Source organism: Lissotriton vulgaris, chromosome 11 (genome assembly GCF_964263255.1).
Source record: "Lissotriton vulgaris chromosome 11, aLisVul1.2, whole genome shotgun sequence".
NCBI classification, from domain to species: Eukaryota; Metazoa; Chordata; class Amphibia; order Caudata; family Salamandridae; genus Lissotriton; species Lissotriton vulgaris.
In genome coordinates, this window is record NC_141699.1 from 459,522,767 (window position 1) to 459,534,812 (window position 12,046).

Below are 12,046 nucleotides of genomic sequence, written 5' to 3' on the forward strand. Positions count from 1 at the left end.
TGTCAACTACAAGTTCACTACACCCTATCATCCACAATGCAATGGGCTTGTTGAGAGATTCAACAGGACCCTAAAAGGGATGATTCATGGACTACCGGAAAAGCTTCGGCGTAGATGGGACGTCCTGATCCCCTGCCTCTTGTTCGCCTACAGAGAAGTCCCACAGAAGGGGGTTGGCTACAGCCCTTTTGAACTTTTGTACGGGCATCCTGTAAGAGGACCCCTGTGTTTGGTGAAGGAAGGATGGGAGAGACCTCTCAAAAAGCCTGCAGCCAACATAGTGGACTATGTGCTCGGCCTCCGCTCGCGGATGGCTGAATACATGGAGAAGGCATCCGAAAACCTTAAGGCCAGCCAAGAACTCCAAAAAGCTTGGCATGACCAAAAGGCTGTCTTGACTGTTTACCAGCCCGGACAGAAGGTGTGGGTGTTGGAGCCAGTGGCCCCAGCAGCACTCAAGGACAAATGGTCCGGGCCCCACACCATCCTGGAGAAAAAGGGAGAGGTCACCTACCTGGTCGACCTGGGAACTCCCCGGAGCCCCCACAGGGTGCTTCATGTCAACAGGCTAAAAGCATATGTCGACAGGAAGGACATGAGTTTGCTCATGGCCCTAGATGAGGGACAGGAAGAGGAGAGTGACCCTCTCCCCGACCTGCTCTCTCAGAATCCTGACGATGGCTCGGTAGATGGTGTTGTCTTTTGTGGCAGCCTCTCCGAACATCAACAGAGCGACTGTAAACAGGTTCTTCAGTCGTTCCGACATCTGTTCTCTCTGACACCCAGTCAGACCGATTGGTGCACCCATGAGGTCGACACTGGTGACAGCTTGCCCGTAAAGAGTAAAATCTACAGGCAGCCTGATCACGTTAGAGACTGCATCAAAAGTGAAGTGCAGAAAATGTTGGAGCTGGGAGTCATTGAACCCTCGGATAGCCCTTGGGCTAGTCCCGTAGTTCTAGTGCCGAAACCTCACACCCAGGGTGGTAAGAGAGAGATGAGGTTCTGCGTAGACTACAGGGGTCTCAATGCAGTCACTAAGACTGACGCCCACCCAATACCAAGGGCAGACGAGCTTATTGATAGGCTGGCCTCGGCCAACTACTTAAGTACGTTTGACCTGACAGCTGGGTATTGGCAAATCAGGTTAGCTGAGGACGCCAAGCCTAAAACCGCATTTTCAACCCCTGGTGGGCATTATCAGTTCGTGGTGATGCCCTTTGGTCTGAAAAATGCACCTGCCACCTTCCAACGGTTGGTGAATCACGTCCTTACTGGGCTGGATGACTTCTGTGCGGCGTATCTTGACGATATTGCTGTCTTTAGCTCCACCTGGGAGGATCACCTGGTCCACCTGCGGAAGACGTTAGAGGCACTGCAAGCAGCAGGTCTCACTATCAAGGCCACCAAGTGCCAGATAGGGCAGACACAGGTTGTATACCTGGGCCACCTTGTAGGTGGAGGTCAGGTTCAGCCACTGGAGAGCAAGATACAGTCAATCAGGGACTGGGCTCCTCCAACCACCCAGACTCAGGTTCGAGCTTTCTTGGGCCTGACCGGTTACTACAGGAAGTTTGTCAGGAACTATGGTTCCATCGTGACACCATTAAATGAACTGACAAGTAAGAAAATGCCAAAAAAGGTTCAGTGGACAGCGAGCTGTCAAAAAGCATTCGATGACCTAAAGCAGGCCATGTGCACGGCGCCTATCCTCAAGAGTCCGGACTACTCCAAACCATTCATTGTCCAAACAGATGCTTCTGAGTTGGGTGTGGGAGCTGTTCTTTCTCAACTGAATTTTGATGGTCAAGACCAGCCCATTGCTTTTATAAGCAGACGGCTGACCCCTAGAGAGAAAAATTGGTCAGCTATTGAGAGGGAGGCCTTTGCTGTGGTTTGGGCCCTGAAGAAGCTGAGGCCATACTTGTTTGGCACTCACTTCAAGATTCAGACCGACCATAAGCCCCTCTTGTGGCTAAATCAGATGAAGGGTGAAAACCCCAAACTGCTTAGGTGGTCCATTTCCCTACAGGGGATGGACTTCACAGTGGAACATAGACCTGGTACTGATCATGGCAATGCCGATGGGCTCTCCAGATATTTCCACTTAGAACAAGAAGACTCACCTGGTCAAGGTTAGTTAGTTGTTCCGACGTTTGGGGGGGGGGTCATGTAGGAGAGTAGGGTCTGCAATCCTATGATCACCCAGATTTTTTGCTTTTGTTTCACTGGTTTACGACTTTCTCTGGCTGTGGGCCTGCCAATCAGACCCACAGCCTGGCTGTTCTCTCTCTAAATTAAGATATGTGCCCTAGGTGCATTTACCAATTGGTACTGGGCCACCTTATCAGACCCTGTAACCCAGGGCATAGGTGTACCCAGGGCCGCCAGGGGCTGCAGCATGTATTATGCCACCCCTGGCTGGCCTCCTAAATCTGACACAACTGGCTGCATGACAGCTGGGGCAAAGTCGTGTAATCACCCTTTGCTTTAGATATAGTAGCCCTATATCTAACCCTCCAATGGACACCCGAGTTCCTATCAGTCACTCCTATGGCAGGCCTTGACAATCCTGAAGGCAGAGTGCATGGGCTCGTGTGAACTAAGCTCTGGCCCGAGCCGAGCCCGGTTGCAGCTTGCGGAATCAAGACCCAATGGCTGTTCCATGATAACGCGTACCATATCGGTAACTTCGGTGTCGCGTTATCAAGACATGTCGAGTAAGGTGTCATACGAATCGGGATGCTGCCCTCTCACCAACTCTGGCGACGAGGTTAGCATTCCGCCCTTCTAGAGGGACACGACATGTACGTAACTGTGAACCCCGGTTAAAGTTAACGAAAGCCTCAGCTCCACAAAATGGATGCTGCCACCACAGACACGAGTCTGACCTCCTGCTGCTGGGAGTCCTTCCAGCGAGGAGCACTTGGACAAAGGGTTTCCTGTCAAGGGCGGTGTTCGCACCGTCCCAGACAGGGTTTGTGTATTCTGGGTAGGTAGGGCTTTTGCGAGAAGGTGACTGCGGAGTGGCACCCCGGTGCTCACTACGCATCTGCCGGTTAGAACCAGTTCCAGGGGCGACAGCCCTGGCCTGGGGAAAGTCCGGCAGGGGAGAGGGGTGTAACTACCCCCCTTCCTGGTCCCACCCTTAGGGCAGGACCTAGTCATGTACCCACCCCTTTCTTTAGGATAAAGGCCGGAGCGGGGACCCTTCCAAATTAGATCATCTTTGAATCAAGAACTACTTTCTACGAAAGGACCTTCAAGACTCTTCTCAAGATTTCTCCCTTGTGGCTAAGGAGTAGTCACCCTGCATCAGCGGGCACCATCTAAGAACTCTGCGGTTTGCTGTAAGTCCTTCCTCAAGGAATCCGACGGCCCAGCTCGACGAGAACCGGCTTCCCTGGCACCTCTGACCTCTACCCACGTCATCAGCTCAGCTGTGATCTGTGGGTGCGACGAGACCTCGAGGGACCGGCCATCATCAGAACCTGCACGCTCTTAAAAACCAGCACGACCATCGAGGTAACTCTCTGGTGAGTGCTCTGGGGTCCGAGAAGCCCCGACCCTGAGCCGCTCCAGCACCGAAGTGCAGTCTCCCAGCATCTCCACGATCTGCATGGGGCCCTTCTGCTCGCTGCTCAGCACGTTGTCCGGTCACTTGCCGCTGGCTTGTGCCCTTCTGTGACGACATCCGAGAATCAACACTGCCGGTCTGGTTGCTCCAGACTGGCCCTTGCTTCCATCTTTTTGAGAAGCACCCCGGACCCTCCTGGTCCACTCAAGACGCCGACAGCGACATCCGTCGTGGGACAACTCGCACCTCCACCGTGGTCGCCGACAACGCCTCCTGGTCCGTGAGACTGCAGAGCCTAGCGTCGCCCACTCACCTGGTCGAGGTGACGGCCAACTGGTGCCTTCCTGGTACCCTCTGACTACTGGCTAGTAGTACGAACTTGGTCCCCTCTGCTTTCAGGTTTCATCAATCTCCGATCCAGGCTTGGATCTCTACGAACTATTCATCACTGGTCGCCGGCCAGCAACTCCTTTTCTTCCGGCTCCTGGCTCGTCAGCGAAGACCCCGACGCCTGTAAGACTTGCAGCCGCAGCCCTCGTGGCTAGGTAACTCGGCATTTCAGTGCCTGCATAGCCTCCTTACTCTAGGGTCCCGAGTCCCTCGCTTCCGACTTGCCTTAACCTTTCCGTGTCCCCGGACACTTGTTTTAAACTGTGCACTTGAAGTATTTACTAAAGAGATTTGGTTTGTGCTTAGTACCCTGTCCTCATAAAGAGTACAGGGCTGTTGTGATTCTTAATAAATATACTGTTTATTTTCATAACACTTGTGTGGTGTCCTTTCACTGGGTGTTCAAGGGGTACATGTGTGGTAAACAGCTGGCTTAACGCGCCCTCTCGAGTCTTTAGCCTTAGACTGCTCGTATCCACGCTACTAGGATAGCTGGTCTATAGGTTGACTTACAACCAAACACCATAAGGGTCGTTGGAACGATACATAGCGGTCGCTAGAATAGCGAACGTTACATATCGGGCCAACTTCTCACACATAGGACCTGTGCTGTGTTTCAAAAATGTTATTTAAAAAACGATTTTGGGGTAAATGAATGGCTTTTATATTTTTGAGAAGGAATTAATAGTGTCAGCCTCATTAAATAAATATATTTGAAGCTTACTGTGCTGTGTTTCTAAAATGTTATTAAAAAAACGAGTTTGGGGTAAATGAATGGCTTTTTTATTTTTGAGAAGGAATTAATAGTGTTTGCCTCATTAAATAAATATATTTTAACCTTTTACAATGATGTCACCTGCATTACCTCAGATTAGGAAGCAGATTGAGCTTCTTTCTTGTTGGTTTGTGTCATGTTTTTGATAATGCTTGGTAAATAGATTTTGCTGCATAGAGGAATTGTATTATGTAAAATTGAGAAGTTTCACTAGTGACATGGAATGCTTGTACATATGACCTGTGCTGTGTTTCTAAAATGTTATATAAAAAACGATTTGGGGGTAAATGAATGGCTTTTACATTTTTGAGAAGGAATTAATAGTGTCTTCCTCATTAAATAAATATATTTGAACCTTTTAGAATGATGTCACCTGCGTTACCTCAGATTAGGAAGCAGATTGAGGTTCTATCTTGTTGGTTTGTGGCATGTCTTTTGGAAATGCTTGATATCAACATATGCAAGATAGAGGAATTGTCTTTTGTGAAATAGTGAGGTTTCAGTAGTGAAATTGTATGCTTGTACATAGGACCTGTGCTGTGTTTCTTAAATGTGATGCGAAAAACGATTTTGGGGCAAATGAATGGTTTTTACATTTTTGAGAAGGAATAAATAGTGTAGATGTGGTGAGGCCTGTCCAGGGGTGTAAATGAGGTGAGGCCTGTCCAGGGGTGCAGATGAGGTGACGCCTGTTCAGGGTTGCAGATGAGGTGAGGCTTGTACAGGGGTGCAGAGGAGGCGAGGCCTGTGTTCAAGAGTGTAGTGGGAGAGCAGCCTGTCCAGGGGTGCAAAGGAGGTGAGGCCTGTGTCTAAGAATGCAGTGGGGGGGAGGCTTCATGAAGTCCAGTCCACTGCATTCTTAGACACAGGCCTCACCACCTCTGCTCCCCTGGACAGGCCTCACCTCCTCTGCGCTTCTGAAGAGGCCTCACCTCATCTGCACAATCTGCTTCCTAATCTGAGGAAACACAGGTGAAACGGGCAATCATGTACACAGTATCTAAACCTTGTGAATAATGTAAAACCAATTCATGTGCTGTAAATCAATTTTTACTTAACATTTAAAAAACAGAGCACAGGTTATATGTACAAGCATTTCATTACACTACTGAAACCTCACTTTTTTTCAAAATACAATTCCTCTATGCACTACCATTTCTTTACCAAGTATTATCAAGAAATATGACACAAAGGAAGAATAAAAAAGCTTAATGTGCTTCCTAATCTTAGGAAACACAGCAGACATGTTTTGGAAAATTGCAAATATATTTATTTAATCATACAGACACTTTCTAATCCTTCTGAAAAATGCTAAAGCCATTCATTTGCCCCTTAATTGTTTATAAATTACCATTAAGAAAAACTGGGCACAGGTCATATGTACAAGCAAACAATTTCACTTCTCTATGCAGCAAACATTTTTTATCAAACATTAACAAAAAACATAACAGAAAGCAACAATAAAAAAAAACACAATCTGATTCCTAATCTAAGGAAATACACCTGACATGATTGCGAAAGGTGCAGAGAAGGTGAGGAAAGCCCAAATGGCTTTTATGACTGTGAAAGGTGCTGAGGAGGTGAGGCCTGTGTCTAAGAGTGCAGTGGGGGAGAGGCTTTATGAAGTCCTGTCCATTGCACTCTTGGACACAGGCCTCACCTCCTATATTCTCCTGGACAGGCATTACCTCATCTGCACTCTTGGTCAGGCCTCACCTCATCTGCACCCTGTCACCATCAATTATACCCAATACATTGAGGCCTGTCCAGGGGGCACAGAGGAGGTGAGGCTTGCCCAAGGGTCAGAGGAGGTGAGTCTTGTCCATTGCACTATTGGACACAGTCCTCACCTCGTCTGCACCCCTGGATAGGCCTCACCTCATCTGCTCAATCTGTTTACTAATCTGAGGAAACACTGGTGACATGATTGTGAAATGTGCTAATATATTTTTTTAATCATGAAGATACTATCTAATCTTTGTCAATAATGTAAAACTAATTCATGTGCCAGAAATCTTTTTAAAATAACATTAAAAAAACAGAGCACAGGTCATATGTACAAGCATTTTATTACACTACTGAAACGTCACTTATTTTCAACTTTACCGAGCATTATTATTATTTTTCCACTTGTCCCCTTCTAACACCCTCTCTCTGACTTATTCCTTTGTACATCCTGACTCTGTGTTACACTCTCTTACACACTCTCTTTGACTTACTTTCTGTTACACCCTGTCTCTGATTTATTCCCTCTCTCTCTTTTTTACAGCAATTTCTAAATCATACTCTCTCTAACATCCTCTTCCTGATTTACTCCGTCTTACAACATTTTTCTTTGTAACATTCTCTCCCTGTCTTACTCCCTATTAAACCTTTTGTCTGTTTTACACCCTCTCTCCCTCTTTCTGACATTGTTATTCTCTTCCTTTCTTCCTGTTACATCCTCTGTCTGACCTATTTCTTGTTATATCCTCTCTCTTTTTTTACTTCCTCTTACACCCTCTCTCAAGCTTACTCTCTCTCTCCCTTTTACAGGCTCTCTCCGTTTAAGTCTTGTTTACATCCTCTTCCCTTCTAACACCCTCTCTCTGTCTTACACCCTGTTACACCCTTTTCTGATTTACTCTTTTTCTCCCTTTCTTTGACTTACTCCCTCTCCCTCTTACATCCTTTCTCTGTCTTACAACATATTATACACTCTCTCTGTCTTACTCCTTCTCTATGTTTTACTCCCTCTACCTGTTTCTTTGTCTGACTCTGTCTGTCTCTTTGTGTTACTCCGTCTAGCTGTTTTTCTCTGTCTTACTCCTAGTTATATAGTTGCTGTGGTATAAAATTAGATATGTTGTAAACTAGTGTTATATATCGTTTGCTTATTGTCCTTCCTTTGTTGTTTGCTAATAGTGGTCTATAATGTGTTATTATTTTCTTTACCACAGATTGAAATCAACAATTCAAAAGTAGGGAAATATGCCTTCAAGGAAGAGGAGAAGGAAAGATGCCATACGGAAAAAATCAAAAGCAGCAACGGAATTAAAGCACTCCCCTACAACAAGTACTTCAAAAAACACAAAAAAAGCTCCTGGTAAGACAACTAAGGGGCCCATTAGGATGGCGGGCGGATTGCCCCCGCCAGGCTGGCGGTAGCCACCGCCAGCCTGGCGGGGGAAATCCACCTGCCATCCTTCCCTGTATTCCCCCCTGCCATATTAGAATGGTGGGGGGACCACGGCGGAGCAAAACACCGCCTGCCACTTTTCCGCCCCGGTTGCCTTGCGGCCGGGGCGGAAAACGAGTAACATGCAGGCGGTGTCTGTCAGACACCGCCCGCATTATTACAATGGGCATTTTACAATGCCTTTCCGTGGCCGCATTGCCGCCACGGAAAGGCATGCGGTGTTCACTCTGGGGGCCCCCTGTGGGCCCCCAGAGTGAAGGCCAAAGGGGGGTGGCACACGGGGGTACCTGTGGTGTCCCCCTGCATTTACATAATCAAAGCGGTAGGCACCGCGCGGTGCCTGCCGCTTTGATTATATAAATGCTGCACAGCATTTTTAGTATTGTGGCGGGCGGAGCACAGAGCTCTGCCCGCCACAATACTAAAAACACAGGATGTGCCCGCCACAGTGGCGGGCACATCCTAATGCTGCGTGCGGGACCCCCGCCCGTAGGGTGGGCGGTCCCGATTTCCTAATGGGGCCCTAAGTCTTTTTTTCGGAACATATGTAGAGCAAAAAAGAATGTTAATGGGAATGTGAATATACAGAAGGAGAGAGCAAATTTAAAAAGGAAGAAGAGGCCCCCCAAAAGTGTTACTACTGGACCAGGAGAGAACAGTATGTATAGTAATAGAAGGCAAAACCAATTTAGGACATTCAAAGACGAATGTTTCGCAATAGGGTAGTTTTAAATTTGTTAAAAAATATGAAGAAAGGTAAACAGAGAGCTGCTTTCTACAAGAAAAAGAAAAGTGTAGAGAAGATTGTTGATCAGGCTTTCGAAGTTAAGAAAAAAATATTTATTTTAGTAATCAATAGAATTAGGATACTTAACAAGGCAATTGATGTTTTCAAATCGAACATTAGATGGAAAAGAATAATTAATCGGACAAATTTTCTGGAGAATGGATGCATAGTTCAAGTTCTGAGACATTTTTTAATGAGGAGAGTTACTTCCAGGAGAATGATTTGGTGCATGCAGTTGACACCAGTGGTCAAGCATATGAGGTGAAAGACGGTTGTCCGATGGAAAAAGAGAAACTTGTGTCTAGAGATGCAGAAGAGGTGTTAGCTGATGAAGTTTTAGGGAGACGTACTAAGGGTCCAGTGTACACATGGAAGTGTAGTAGTATTTGTAGTGTGCGACAGGATTCAATCGATTTGCTTCGTAATTTCTTACGTACATATAGTAACAAAAGTGTAAAACAGAAAATGAAGATGTTGCAAGAGTTAGATCCTTGCAGAGTGAGAGAAAACACAGGTTTGCATGAGCATTCACTGGATTGTCTTTCTAGAAAAGTATGTCAGAGTGTTTTTCATCATTTTAGGATGTTAGCAGTGCATCATAATAAAGTGAGGAAATTAGTGAGAAGGTTGTATTATGCAAAAAGTCCAGAACTTAAGCTTTAACAGTTAAACAGTGCTCTTTTGCATGGATCTGAATTAGATTTGAAGAGCATTTGTGAAGAAATTTAGTTTTGTTATTTTGGGGACAAGGAGGACAGTGTAGAAATGGATATAGTAATAGATGGTAATGTGGAAGACAATGTACAGATTTCAAGTACAGAAAAGTTTGACGAGGAAATTACCAAGTTTAAGGTGAAATCAAGTGAAAAGCCTAATTTTACTTGTGTGTGTTGTCGACAGACTCATTATAAGATTCAGACTAGGTTAGTTGATTTATATGCAAAAAGTGAAATGGAAAACAATAGTGAATGGAAGGATTTTGTAACTTATTTGTTGGTGGAGAATTCTTTTGATTTGAGTTCTGGTCAGCGTATTTGTAATTATTGTTTTAAAAAATTAAATGAAAACAGAATGCCTGCTAGAGCTGTTCATAATAATCTTTAGTTGGTAGATATTCCTTCTGAATTGATGGATTTAAATACTTATGAATCTATTTTGATTCAATGTGTCCATCCTTTTCAGGCTATTGTTCGCATGGAGCCTAAGATAGGGAAATTGCCTCCTTCAGATTCAAAAAGAGGATTAAAGGGAAGAGTTGTTTATTTGCCTCTAGATGTCAAGAAAAATATTGATTCAATTGGTGTAGAAAGAGTAGAAGAGGATCCTCTGGTTATTCTAGTTAATGGGGTTCCGACAAAGAGTAAGAAAATCTGGCAAGATTTAGTGGATGTTAGGAAAGTCAAAAAGGCAACGTTGTATTTGGTCAAAAACAATGAGTACTACAAACATGTATGTGTTGGAGCAGAGGAAACAGCTACAGAAGAAGACAGTGATTGTTCAGTCGGCCAAATTGAAAAATTTGATGTGCCTAGAACTGAAGAAATATATGAACATTATACTGTTCATCCTTTGCATTCCAAAGAAGTAATGGGGAATGCAATTGACGTGTTTCAAATGAAAGCAGCAAAAGGAAGTCCCATTAGTGTATGGGAAGAAAGTTTGGAAGTTCGTTGTTTTCCACAGTTATTTCCAACAGGTCGAGGTGGACGATATGACGATCGACCAGTTCAAATTCCTGCAGCTGAATACCGGACTTTAGGATTATATGCTGAAGATCCAAGGTTTCGTCAATGCATTCCGTATTTGTTTCATCTACTGTATGAAAGTGACTTGTCTGGGCTTTCTTATGCAGTTAATCATATACTGAAAAGTGGAGCACATCTGCAAAATGTTTCGGCGAGGGACTTTATGGAGAAAGTCAATCTGCAAGACAGTATTTTGGAATCTCAGCTAATCAATCTCATGGCATGTCAGCGTGGTACAAACGAGTATTGGTTCCGTCGTCATGGGGAATTGAAATGTATGCTAAGAAACTTAGGAACTCCTACATGGTTCCTCACTCTTAGCTGTGCTGAGTATGCATGGGACGACTTACTTCAATTTCTACGAGAGGCAAATGGAAACATACAAAATATAGAATTCAAAACACCTGGAGAACTGTGTTCTTTGGATCCAGTGAATGTATGCAGATATTTCAATCATAGATTTTAAGCTATGATGTCTTTTATTACCAACAAAAAAATCCTCCCCTTGGAGAGGTTTTGGATTTCTTTTGGAGGAAGGAGTATCAAGCGAGAGGTGCTCCTCACATACATATGTTGCTATGGATTAAAGATGCACCCATATTTGGAACTGATTCAGATGACACAGTGATGAGTTTCATTGAAGTGTAATCAACATGTGCTGTTCCGAAAACTACTGAAGAAAACAATTTAAGGCAACAAGTTTTACGCTTTCAATCCTATTGTTGTGGAAAGTACTGTCGTCGAAAATTCAGAAACAAGGACAAGTTCTACACAAAATGTCGTTTTGCGTTTCCACGATCAGTGATTTCTAAAGGAAGAGTAAATAATTTGATGTCTTCTCTGCGACATACTGTGACGAGGAAATCACCAAAAAATACATACAATTTAAAAAGAAACAAAAAGACCAAGTACATTAACGACTACAACCCAGTGATTGTGTCCATGTGGAATGCTAACATGGATATTCAGTCGTTGCTGACAACTCTATTGCTGTGGCTCGATATGTGACGTCTTACATCACAAAAAAAGAAAAGACAGAACTGAAGGAAATATGGGAGCACATTTCACAGGAAAAGATTATAAGTAAAAAATTATACAGTTTCAGTCTGAAGATGTTGTCACATCGAGAAATTGGAGCATATGAATGTTCTGATCGGTTATCATCAGCAAGTCTCTATGCCAAATCTAGAACAATCATTTGGGTGAGTCTGGGTCTTGCTGCAACACAAAACTGAGTTTTGAAATCTGTACAAGAAATTGAGTGTTTGGCGGAGAAAGAACCAAACAGTACAGATATTTTGAAGACAAACATGTTGCAAACATACTATCCAAATAGAAGTACTCACCTTGAGAATACTTGTTTGTATGAAGTTCTGCAAAACTATAGTTATAAGAGGAACATCACAGAAGATATTAATAATGAAAAATATGCTGTCATTGGGTTTGAAGGATGTCTAGTCAAGCAGAGAAAAAGCCATTTAATTAATCATCGAAAATTGAGTTGCGAATCTCCAGACAAAAGAGAATTTTACTATTTAGCTCTTTTGCAACTCTTTAAGCCATGGCGTAAAGAAGAGGAACTACTTGGAGATTT